Here is a 13,270-nt window from a genome sequence, read left to right on the forward strand (position 1 = left end):
TTCCTTTGTAACAGATAAGATCCATATGTGGATCAAGCTTTTAAAAATTTTTTTCCTCTTCAGCTATGTTTTACTCTTTCAAGAGTGCATGTGGCCAGCTGGATGCAAGTAGCTTTCAAAGACCTATTTGTGAACCAGAGAATGGTTTGGCCTTGGATTGCTGTGGGCTGGGCCTCATCAGCGTTGCATTGCAGAGCAGTTCAAATGGGAGTGTTGGGTCACTGGGCTGACTGAGGGTTCATGTAGGAGATGTGCTCAAAATAGGTCTCCTCCCAGCTGGGCTGCAAGAGGTGGTACTTCTGCCTTGGCCAGAGAGTACGCAGTATCCCCATCATGTGGTGTAAACACCACTTAGTGCCTCAGAGATGACTTTTTGGTGACCTGGCTAACTTAAATGGAGGAAACTGCACGCTCAAACCTCCCTGGGCTTTTTGTGGTGTTGCCTCTGCTGCTCCATCCCTTTGGAGGGGCCATCTGACCTCATCCCTCAGAAACAGCTCTCTGCTTGGGCTTGGCACTGTTTTAAACCTGGTCGCTTCAGTGATCCAGTTAATGAAACAGGCCCACAAGCATGGTGCAGCTGAAGGGAGGAAGTGGTTGGAAGGGAGAGCATGGCACGAATAAATGTACAGGAAAGAAAGGGAGGAGATGGAAACACTCAAACCTGGCTTTTCTGCCAAAACCAGAACCTTGTCAAACTGTCCCTCCAGCATGAGTCAGATCTCTGCAGCCTGGCTGGGCTGGATGTGAAAAACAGATCCACAAGCTGCCATGGCTTGTCTTGACTGTCCCAGTGCGGTCACCGCTGCGGCAAACCAACAGCTCAGCTGAGCTAAGCAACCCAACAATGGCTGTGGTAGCACCAGTCACAGCAGCTCTGGAGTGTTCACAGCAGGCAGTTTGGTTTATATATAATTTATCTTGTTTGCAGGCAGGGAGCTTGCTGCCCTGTCAGCTGCAGCAGGGAACGGCTCTGTGCTGGGAATTTCATTCTGGACTTTAAACATGGGTTTTGAATGCTCCTCTTCTGCCCTGAATTCAAACTAGTTTCCTGAGTCTTTGGGTCTGCCTGTTACTTGTGGTTTGCCAAACTTGTCCCATGGGAACAAAGTAGGCTTAAAGTGCTCTGGAGAATCTAATCTGAAAAAAAAAAAAGTGCAATGCTGGTTTGTAAGGGTGTGGGTGACAATGCTAAGCACAGTGCTAGAGAATCCAGCCTGCTGTCTTTCAGTGTTTCTTAGAAGATGGGCACACAGGTGTGATACGCAGGAGTGGGTTCAGTGCACTGCTCAGATTTGTCTGCATTTAAACATGTAGTTCAGTGTTTGCTCTCCTGTTTTCTGCTGCCCTGGTGAGGCTGGGACTCATGTGGCCTGGAATACCTTGCATGCCACTTCAGCAACGCAGGACCCATTGCCTTCTTGCTGTGGGAATGTGAACCGATTTCATGCCCAGTGTATGAGATGTGGCAGCTTTAAGTGTAATACAGCTTCCCGATGCTAAACATTTTGCAGTATCTGTAGGTTGTGCAGAGATATTGGATAAGGTGAAAATAATGTGTTTTTAGAGTAGTTAGACCTGCTGCTGCTGCCTGCCTTCCTTCCTTGAAGTCCAGCTACAAATGCTCAAATAGGCCCCACTGGTGCTTGCCAGCCAAGTACTTCTTGAATGAATCGGTGAGTGTCTGCTTACTCCTGAATCCCCAAATAAAACCAGCAGGGACCAGTAAAAACACTGCTGAAAATTCATATAGGCTTTACTGGGCTTTTCAGCAGACTCTACACTCCTTGATTATTGCTTACAGAAATTTTCCACTTACTAGAAATACCTTGGTCATGTGGGCTAAAAATAATGTAAGACTACAAGGGCACAGGGTGTAGCTGCAGTCTTTCAGCATTTCTCTGCTCCTGAGAGATGGGTGTGCTGATCCGAGCCAGCTTCTACAAGGTGTCTCTACTGATCACGGGCTGTTCAGCAAGGCAGAGTCCCAGCTTAATCAAATAATCTTCAGTATATCTAGTATGATTGTCTGTATCTGACTATTTATAGCCTGATACCATGTGTGTCAGGCACGTGTCCTAGACTGTGTCTGAGAGTATGTTTGATAATAGATTTACAACTGTGGGAAAAGTGGTGACGGGCATAGAATTTAGATGGCTCTCCGCTGCTGCTCTGCTTCATATTCGTGTTTCTTAAGGATGTTGTAGAAACGCACTGGTGCTGCTGCAGCAGCAGTGATAGTTGTCTCTGGGGGCTTAATGTATTTACCTATAGGATGACCCTGTCTGTGATTTATACCCTTGACTGAAAGTGAGAAACGGACTAGCAGCCATTTCAAGAGATACATATACTGCTGTACCTGATCTTGGGGAAGCCTTTTGCAGAGAGACAGTGAATGCAGCTGGTGCCTAAGCCTCCATAGGATATAGGGTATACCAGGTTGATGTGTATGTTGCAGGCATACAGACATACCTGCTGGGTTTGTAATCGTCTATCACCTGCAACCTTAACATCAAGACTAAATGTCTTCAATTTGGCAAGATAAAAACGAAGCTGAACTAAAGCAGAAAGCCCCGAAAGAGGTTCTGCTTTGCGTGAGCAGGCAGAACCTGTTCTCCAATGGGTTGGCTTTAAAAGCAAAGAATTGCAAAGATGGTAAAAATCTCCAGTTTGCTCCTGCCTTCAGCTATACAGCTCTGAGGCTTGGAGTGATGCCTTGTGACCCTCCTGCCTGCAAACTCTGGGGCATTTTGCTTACCATCTTTATTTGTCATCTCGGTCAAGATGGTTCATCTTTAACAGCTGTGGACAACTGGTGAGACTGCAGGCAAGTGCTTGTGTGCTTATTGCATCTGAATTAAGAGAGGGAAGTTCTATGTACAGAGAAGGAATAAGTGGTATATATATAGGCTAATTGTTCCCCAGCTGCTTTCTGTTTTTCTCAGCCACAGGTAGAAAACTTCAGCTGTAGCTTGTGTATGACCATTGAGGTCTTTCAGCTTGAAATGTCAGGGAAAGAGCTTTATAAGGTGATTCAGGGAAGAGAATAGTTTTTCCAAAATTTCATGGAGATTTGGAACTGTGGCAAAAGTGGAAGCAGGGTTTCTGCACTTGTGCAGAAAAGGGATAAATCTGTAGGAGAGCAAGGCATCATCTGTTCTCTTGCTCTGAGAACAGCTTGTTTTTTCCGAGATCTGTCCCTTCACATGGGAGAGCTTTGTCAACAACAAAAAAGTAACAAAAAAAAGTTAAAAATTCCTACATAACCTACAATTCCCACTGGTCCCAAATAAAATGAACTGTAAGCACCTTTCTGACTTTAAATAGCACGTAGGTAATCAGTCCTCAGTCTGGTGATAGTATCAGTAGCACTGATTGGATTCAGGGAATTAAACAAAAGAACCAAATCTGTGTTGCTTTTGTCTGCATTCGAGTGGCTGAGGTAAAAAAAAATCAATACTTGTTAGCTAAATAGGGACAATATGGTCAGTGCTGAAAGTTATTTTCCATTCTCTATACTCTAAATAGTGCTTGAGAATGATCTTGGGTCTGCTCAGCTGAGCCTTTGCAGAAGAGGCAACGGATTATTTGGGGGTTAAAACTGGAAATGGGTCTGAGGTCTGGTTTTATTTGTCTGCTGATCCACAAGCTCCTCGTATGACCTTGGGAATATTCTTAAGCTTTCTGTAAGGTTTAGGCAACGTGTCCTTTTTATGTGCCACACTCATTTAGATGGGGAGCAGTTATGGGCTGGGAGTCTCTGTTTATGACCATGTTCAGCTTAAGCCTTTTGTTCCTGATGGACTTGAATCTTTCTCAGTTTTGGTGTGATGATGGTGTCTCATCGTTGGATGACTGGAGCTGCTCTTTGAGCCTGCTGCTACCTACTCTTACTGGTTAAGGTGGGAAGTCAGGAGGGCTGCTAAACCTCTCTGGTTCAGGCTGGTCATGGCCAAGAGGCCCCAGCTTCTCCCTTTCTGTAAGTTTTCAATGTGAAAAACAACTCTGGCAGCCAGGAAGGGTGTCTCTTCTGCTTCTCTGTGCCAGCTATAATCTGCACCACCTTAACTGGCTGAACACTTTTCAGTGATTTGTAACTGAGACACTTTCAAGGTCTCAAAAAGTGGTTTCAAGAGGCACTTTTGTGGCTTTTTTCCCCTGGTCCTGCCTATGCTGACAGTGACCTTATCTGCATTTCACTTTGCCTTCCAGATTCTTGAAGAGAAACATGGATTTAGCAGTCCAAAAGAAAGATTAAGCTATCGTTTTAGCTAATCTTCATGCAAAGGGGACTGCCTGCTCTTCCTATCTTGGGTTTGAGAAATTCTATTATACTACAGCATATCTCAGAGGAAGGATTTGTGATGTTAGCAGCCCACCTTACACTAATTTTTATTCTCAATTGCACGTGATAAGTCTGCTGTCAGCAAAGTAGCATTTTCTCCTTGAAAAAGGAGTCCTGTCATTTGTTGTGCTGCAGCATGAAAGCATTTTGCAATTTTCTCTCTTAAGAGTTTGACTCTAAGTGTCTGCAGCTTGGTGATTATTTCTACTTTGAACCCAACATGCACCTGAGCCACAGTTGTTGCTAGAGGTTACGGGAACTTTACAGTCACAGTATTCCCCATGGACTTCTTGCAGTGTACCTGATAGACTTGTGAGGTGTTTGATCACCAGTCAGTTCTCTGGGATGTGCCTTTGGGTCTTCAATTTGTCCCTTCTTACAAAGCTTCCTGCCAAAATAATCCTCTTAAAAGACACTGGGCCCCTTAGTCCAAAGCCACTTGAAGTCTTAGAGCTCTCAAAAGCCTTCAAACTGTGGCATTTCTGCCAGTCTGCCACTTGCGGAATAATCTCATGTATTTTCCAAAAGACAGTCATGGCTAATCTCCTGAGACCTCATTAGAAGAAGCAAAGATCTTCCCCTATGGACTTAGGGCTTGGCCCTGTATCCTAGCAGCAAGAGGGTCCCTGCTAGCTGTCATTCATCTTTCTGTCCTGCCTTTCCCTCCTGGCAGATCTGCAGAGAGCTCTTAGGTCTACTGCGAACACCTGAACCAGGGTAGCCTCGGAGCACAAGGTATTGTCAGGACAAACTCCTTTGTCCACACTTCTTCACACCTTTCATGAGAGCTGAAGCTGAGTTTCAGCTGACTGTCCTCCAGGGCATGATGTGGCTTTCATCAGGAGACATCGTCCAGCCAAATAGGTGGAGTGGTGGGAGACATCTCAAGCTGTCCTGTCATAGACTGGGAGAGATCTGGCTAAACTTTGTGCCAGCTAGCTCTGGTGCAAGAGCGTTTTGTGCTCAGCAAGGGAGGTGATCTCTGGCTTGTTGTGTGATGCTTTGTAATGTGGAGCAGTGCTGGCAATGGAATGTGGGCTGGGATCAGGAGGGATGAGAAGAGAGCAAGAGACTTGCAAAAATCTCCTTGATTTTTATCAGAAAGATGCTGGGTCACGAGATTATTGGCACCTTCTAGAGTGCACCAGACCCAGCAAACCCTTTCTCAGAACTTACTGCCCTTACAGAGGAGGGAGGCTTTCTTTACATCTTTGGAGGAATGGTGGCTTCAGGGCCATTGTGAAATCTGTACGGTGCAGTGTACTGTTGTAGCAAATCTTCTTCCTGAAGGATCTCTGTCATCTTTGGGGTGTACAAACACTGCCTGCAGTGTCACCCTGGAAGGGATGTATTGCATCATATACAGGGCAGTGGCAGATCAGCGTTTTGAGGCTTGACAGGATTGCTGTTTGCTTTGCTGGGTGGCTTTGAAGACCATACAGGTATGGTAGTAACTCGTCTCAAAAAACTTTCTTGCCCCGATCTCTCTTAGATGTTCTGACTCTGATCTTCTTCACAGGCAAAGCTTCTGCACAAATGCACAATCTCTGCTGGAGCTCTTGCGCTTCAAGCTAATTCTGCTCAGCGTTTTTCCTCCTTTCCAGTTTCCTCATTTTTATTCTGTATTCTTCTTCCATGCCAATTTCCGCTGTGTCTCACCTACCTTGTAGTGAATTTTTGTGGTATCTCTGCTTTTCCCTTGTATCTTCCAGTATCTCCTTCTTTCCTGACCAAGTACTAGGACCTTTGTGCTAGCTTTCACCATCATTTCCTGACCACGTCCACAGTCACTGAGGTGTGGCTTGTGAACCTGGCTTTTCTTTAAAGTCAGTCTTGGGCCTGAAGTCTGCCATGTGGTACGTTTAAAATCTCTGGTTTTAAAAATCATTAAAAGAAAGCCTAGGAGCATCAGCTTTGCCTTTACAGACAGAATGTCATCAAACTGCTGGGTTGGCCAAAATGATGTGGTCATTAAATCACTGTGGTGATTTTCATTGTCAGGTTGAAGTTCTACCACTCGAGCCTAAAAATAAAGTGCTTTCCATTCTGCATGTGCAGGCAAACCGTCACTTTATGTTAAATGGATTGATTAAATGTTCTGCTTAAGTGTGCTCAGTGAAGCAAGTGCTACCGAAACTGGATCATCTTCTCTGCTAAAACACCCTTTCCATTCCTAAGACTTCTTTTAAGAAATTGGAGGGCCTATTTAAGCTCAGTCTTGAGCATTCAAAATTGGCTGAATTTTGCCAAACTTGATCCTTTTCATGAAAGAATCACTTGCTATCCAGTACGCATAAATTTAGTAGTGGCTAAACCGAAGTGGCGGTGCCTGCGCAGCAAGTTTGTGCTCTGCCCTTGAAAGTTTGTGATTCCTGCTGATGCCAATCTAGTTCTATTTGTAAGTGAAGCAAGAATTCAGCAGTTGTTTCTACGTTGGCTAGACAGCCTGGCAGTTGGAGAGATCACTTGTACTTGGGTGTCATGAGGGCTGACAACTTCCCCGGCAGCTTGAGCTGCTGCAAAGCTTCCATTTTAATTGTTTTTACAGAAATTGCACTCCTGAATTTAAATGTTTCTTCAGGCAATGGTGGATGCAGGTGCAGGCAATCGCAGTCGCTGCTGCCGATGGGAATGGGTACCGCTCTGTCAAGTCAAGGTGGGCAATTGAATCAGTGTCAATGGAGTAACTCTTTGAACCCGATGACTGAAACTGCTAAACCTACCTGGTCAGAAAAATATGTTTTAAAGTCACAGCTCAAGCCTTCACTTTTTTTAGCCTTGTCTTGAAACTTTGACTAGTATCTTAACACTATAACAGAACCAGTTTCTAGGAAGTGTGTTATTGCCTTCTTCATTTTTTTTTTTCCTGCTTTTGGTAAAACAGATGGATTTCAATGTCTCCTTGGTATAGCATTTGCTCTAGATTCCCCCACCTCACATACAGTTTCACAGGCTCTTTTCCTCAGAGAAGACAGATGAGTGTGATCAGAAGACCTCAGGCAATTTGCACAGCCCCTGCAAAAAGCCCCTTGGCCCTTGTCTCCTCCTCAGAGGAGAGTTTCAGAGGCTTCAAGCTGTACAACTTCTGATGAAGCAACCCAGTCAACTGCATGATTGCCTTATAGCTGAATGAGCTGAGATGATTTTTATAAGCTGCTCTTTTTTTGAAGATGGACACATTCTATCGTTTAGGGGAAGATTTTCAAACAGACCTGATTGTCATGTCAGCTTCTGAGTGAAAAGTGCCTGTTTCACACTGAAGGGCTTTGGAGAAGTTCCTGCTCTCATATTTGTGGCTGTGTCCAGGCAACTTAGGCTGCATTGATGTTGCTGTGCTAGTTTTTCTTATTGACTGAATAGGTTTTGTGGTCTTTATCAATTTAAGTGGAAGTTGGGCCATCTTTGGCTTTACTTGGGCTGTTTAGCGGAGGGACAGAAACACCCCAGGTGAGTCTTTGCTGTGCCAGTTAAGGACCTCTGGTCCCGTTGGACTTCCCTACAGGCCTCATCACAGGTAGAACGGGGAAGCTGGGCAGGGAAGTCCTTTGCTTTGACAGGTCAGTTACAGCTCTGGGCATCATCAGCTGCCCACAGCTCCCAAGCGTATTTCTTGCAAAGCAGCATCCGAGTGCTGGAGTACTTGGGGTTACCTGAATCTCCTGCCCTGTTATATACTAATGCTCAGGGATGTCAGTAGCTTGCCTTCTCCTTTCACAGTTTGCTCATGCCATGTGTGGACAATTAGATTCGAGGCTGTGTTCTCAGGTAGCTTTGTCCAAGTGGGCTATATTACACAGAATCACAGAATCCCAGGTTGGAAGGGACCTCAGGGATCTAGTCCAGCCTTTCTAGGAAGAGCGCAGTCTAGACAAGATGGCCCAGCACCCTGTCCAGACGACTCTTGAAGGTGTCCAATGTGGCCGAGTCAACCACTTCCCTGCGGAGATTATTCCAATGGTGACTGTCCTCACTGTGAAAAATTCCCTTCTTGTGTCCAGTCGGAATCTCCCCAAGAGCAACTTGTGTCCATCCCCCTTGTCCTCTCCATACGACTCCGTGTAAAAAGGGACTCTCCATCTTCTTTGTAGCTGCCCCTTAAGTACTGGTACATGGTGATGAGATTCCCCCTGAGCCTCCTTTTCTCAAGGCTGAACAAACCCAGCTCTCCCAGCCTATCCTCGTATGGCAGCTTCCCAGTCCTTTGATCATCCTGGTGGCCCTTCTCTGGACCCCTTCCAGCCTGTCCACATCCTTTTTGTACAGCGGGGACCAGAACTGCACACAGGACTCCAGGTGTGGCCTGACAAGCGCTGAGTAGAGCGGGATGATGACTTCTTTATCTCTGCTGGTGATGCCCTTTTTGATGCCACCCAGCATCCTGTATTTCCCTCTTACCTGATTGAATTATTCTTCTGTTTTGAAAATTTAAGTTTTCCACACTATTGTAAGCTGCTTGTATAAGAGCTAGAAGAGATGAAACACTGCACAGTGTGCTGCTTGGGTAGGACCTGCAGGGAGTGGACATGTATATTCAGCTGGTGGGTACTCTCTAAAAAGCCACGCCAGGTCACATAAATTAGACTAGCCATTTAACTGCTGTAAATTGCACTGGCTTAGATCAGGCTGAGATCAACTATGATTAGAGAATTGTGAAGCTGAGAACAGCTCCCTGATTTATGCGAAGAAGATTCTTCTGGAAGCAAAATTTGACTTAATATTTTTAATGGGTTCTTGAGACAAAAATGTCTAGGTGAGGGCTTGTTTCCTAACAGTTATAATACATATATTGTTGATGTTCTGGAGTTTAAATATGTTTACAGCTTCTTTAGCTGAAAGAAAGAGTATTCTTTTGACATATCTGTAAAATATCCTATATCAGCTATGATATCACAGCAATAAACACATCAAACCGTGGACTACTGGAATAATTTATAGCCTGTGTATGCAGAGGCTTTGTACATCACTGGGCGTTGTGCCTGACAACTGCAAGGATGTTAATTATTATGCCATAATTCATCAATTGAAGTGTCTTGCAGCACTGTTAAGCCAAATTCCAAGGCCTTTACTAGGTCATTAAGCAAAAAAGTAAGTAAAGACTAATTTACTCTGTTATTAATCAATGAAATAAATACAATCTGAAGTCCTGTTTTAAAAAGCAATGTACTGTTTGGGTGAAAAGTGACTAAATTAAGTAAAAATGTGTAAAAAGAAGAATAAATAACTTCCCATCAGTTTAAATAATTTTGGAAATTAATCATTATTTCTGCAGAGCCATATGAGCCCAGACCAATTCCTAATTTGAGGAGCTACTTAGGCTCACCAGAAACAATAAAAAATGTGGTGCAATTTTACCCGGTACAGTAAGTCCTGTTCTTGATCTGTGATCTGCTCCCTTCCTCCTGTCTTGTGGCTCTGCTGTGGTATGCAACTGGGGACCCTCTTTACTGACCCAGAGTAGACAAGATAACAGTTTTTCAAATCTCCCCCTGTCCTGCTTGGGCTTACGAGCTTATTGATCTTCTTGGCCTTGGTTTCAGGGCCCTCAGGTTCATCACCTACCTTGAGTAAGACCCAGACCTCAAAAAATGAGCTGTGCAAGGGGTGGCCTCGGCCATCTGGGGGTTATGTGGTCCCAAGTGTGAGTGACCTTGTCTTCAGTGGTCACTGAGTCACTTCTCAGATCCCAGGATTTGTGTTATCCTGAAGTCCCTCTGCTCTCTCTGGCACTCAGGTTAGTTTCTTCTTCCTTGGCATGTGGCTGACCAGGGACAGGCTGGTTTTCCGGCATGATTTTCCTGTGGCAGCAGTATGGTGTGACCCTTCAGCAGGAGCCAGGACCTTCCCACTGGAAGCACCGGTCAACTCCCAGTTTAGCTCTGCAGACCTCATACCCAGCTCCTGAACCAAACCCAGCTCTGGCCTCTGGAGTCCCCTGCATGGCCCACTGCTGCTGCCAGTGATGTTTCAGTTGCCAGGGCCACCTGTAGGTTTAAACACCTTTTGGAGGTGCCAACTCAATGGCTTCCCACAGAGACAGACCAAATTTAGGGGCCTATCAGCTGAGTGGCCTGTGGGGTTTCCAGGTTTTTTTGACCTGCTTTTGCATCAGTATCTGACAGTCTTAAATCCCACAGTACTGAAGAATTACAGAAAATATTTATTCTTCTTTTTGTTTTGGTAGCACCTGAGAGGCTGTCTCTGAAACGTGAAGCATATTGTGCTGAAGCACTGTTCATACACTTGAATTTGAGACAGATCCTGCCCCAAAAGCATCCAGTACAAGTGGACAAGGAAGCTGCGGAGATGTGAATGTATTCAGACAAAGTCACGAGGGTGTCTGTAGCAGAGAAGATATTAAAAAAAATAAAATCCTCACAAGCTCCCTTCCACTGCAGACCGTGGTACCTTTTGTAAGCAGGCTGCTGCCTCATCGGGCTGGGCTGCAGGGGGTGCATTTTGTAGGCACACCATGTCTGCCGTCACCCCACCAAATGAAGGGAAGTTGGAGAATGCGGTTGTTGCTTGCTTTTTTTTTTGTTACGTAGGGATGTAAGCTGCTAGGATCATTAGAATGAACTTTTTCCCATATTTCAAAACCAATCACTTGTTCTGACATTTGCAATCTGGCTCTTTGCTAGTGTTTTTCTGGTGGTTGTGTCGAAAGGAGCAGCCTGCATTCTGTCATTCTGTTTAGGTGACTTGAAAAGAGAAGGTTGGGCTTCTGTTAAATTTCCGTTGAGAAACAAGCACTGAAATGTGACCTAGGTAAGATTTCATTCATCTTTCCTAATATTTATAGTTCAGTGATTTAAACCACATAAAGTAATCAAGTTTGGGTGAGAAACACATTCCAGCCTGTCCCTATTACTGTGGGATGGCCGAGGAGGGAAGCACTAGCGGGTAAGCAGAGAACTGCAGTAGAGGCAGAGCAGGGGACTGACGATGGCTGGCTGGTACCGGAGGCAGTTTCTCTTCTACTGAAGCATCTATTTCTGGCTCATGCATATCATGGCACAGATATTTCCCAGAAGATAATGTGGCTTTTATTTGAAGCCAGCTCTTTCTGCTGACTCCAGGTGGAAAGCCAGGGTATTTGGGTTACGGGCTTATATGTGTGAACCACCTTCAGTGTAATAGGGAAAAGGGGCCCAGTTCTGCTCTGGGTTTTATGTGAGCCTGAATCCTGCAGTTGGCATAGCTAACCTGTGGCTTTTGAGCCACATGTGGCTTAAGTGCAATACAAATGGCTTATCTGTGTGCCGCTGGCAGTGGATCTATGCTGAAGGAGGTCCTATGGGCTGAAAGAGGAGATAAGGCACCATTGATCAGGGCCACAACAGCAATGCCAGCCCAACACTATCCTGTAGTGTGGTGGGGAGCAATGAGCCTTTGGGGGAGCTGCAGACCCTTGCTTTTGAGCCCTGTTTGGAGACCACCTTGTCTTTTGCTCTCTGGAGAACATAGTTGCTGGATCTCAGCTAAATGGAAGCTTGGGGTGTGCTACCTGCAACACTGGCCTCCCTGTGGTGATTCATTGCTGTTTAATTACAGTGGAGTAGTTTTGTGTAGGCTTTACAAAGTTAAGTATGGGGTGGTCGAATGTTATCATCTATAGGGCAGGATTGTACAAAGCTAGCTGGCCAGCCAGGCAGGTGCTTTTTGCAAAATCTAGAGTTGTCCCAGGGCTGCTGCTGATCATTTCTAGCTCTGGGGAGCACAGCAAGGCAGGGACACTGCTGACTCCTTGCCTGGGCTCCTTGCGCTGAGGGCAGGGAGATTTGTGCTGCGGGCAGTTGCTGTGAGGCTGTCAGCTGCCTGAGGGTGTATTGATGTGCTCTCAGGATACCTCGTCTGCCGCTCCGTGGCTGTTTTGTGGCGGCAGAGATGCACCAAGCAGCCAGAGCCAGGGTCAGAGTCTGCGTAGGGGCTCTGCACTGCAGTTTAGGAGTTGTGGCTATTTATCTCTTCAGAGTTGCAGTCGGAAAACAGAACAAGCTTTAACTGCTGTATGGGCAAGCAGGCGTGTGAGATCAGACCTGCGATTTGTCTTCAGCTGGGTTCAGCTTCAGATTTGTCAGAGAAAAAAGATGTGAAAACTAGTCACCAGATGCCAGATACGCTAGTATTTTGTCCATCATGAACAAATAAGACGTGGCAAACTAGGGAATATACGTGAAGGAGTATAATACTATGGTGCAGAAAGGCCATGTTCTGCCAATGCAAACAGCACACAGGAAGAAAAAAATAACAGTACAGAACATGGTTAACTTTGGTCACGAATGAAGTACTTAGAGCTGAAATCCATCACTGTTATAGCTCTGCAAGCGGAGTGAGAAAGGGGGAAACTCTATGAAATAAAAAATCCAGTTGCAGCAGCTGCTATTGTGCCATTGCTGTCTTCTGTGGCTCAGATGTGCCTGCCTTTGTAAGGGCTCTGCTGACCTATCCATGTCCTGTCTGTGATCTCCTGGTTGCCTTTGCAGATCAGCTCTTCATTGCCTGTTGAAGACAACTTCTCACAAAGTACCCTCATGCTTTCACCTCTGCTGCCCTTTGCGTGAGGGGAAGCATCGTCTAAGCAGCCACATCCTTTCTGCTTGTTCCTCAGATCTCTGCTTAAGAATCTCATCTCCTGGTGTGCCTCTGAACCTCCACAGTGAGTCCTGTAGCCCATCACCTAATGCCCAAAGGCAAACTCATGGGACTGTGTCTGGGGACTGACCAGATGCTCTGCTTTGTGTCTCTGTTCTTACTGCCCGTGGGAACAGAAGCCCTAAGGTGGGTGACTACCACAGCAAGCAGTTGTGTTAAAAGAGTCAGTTTTCCTGAACACTTTCACTCTATGTCAGCAGAAGTGACCTGAAACTCCTGCTTTTCATCAGGCACCCTGGGGAAACCTTGATATGAAATACTCTTTCTCCCTTG

At 45.6% G+C, this 13,270-nt stretch overlaps 1 protein-coding gene across 1 annotated transcript in view; it reads left to right on the top strand.

The window, feature by feature from the left end:
* SLC35F4 (solute carrier family 35 member F4) overlaps window positions 1–13,270 on the top strand; it is a 129,929-nt gene that overhangs the window by 50,911 nt on the left and 65,748 nt on the right. The gene's annotated exons all lie outside the window — the stretch shown is intronic.

Source organism: Phalacrocorax carbo, chromosome 9, assembly GCF_963921805.1.
Source record: "Phalacrocorax carbo chromosome 9, bPhaCar2.1, whole genome shotgun sequence".
NCBI classification, from domain to species: Eukaryota; Metazoa; Chordata; class Aves; order Suliformes; family Phalacrocoracidae; genus Phalacrocorax; species Phalacrocorax carbo.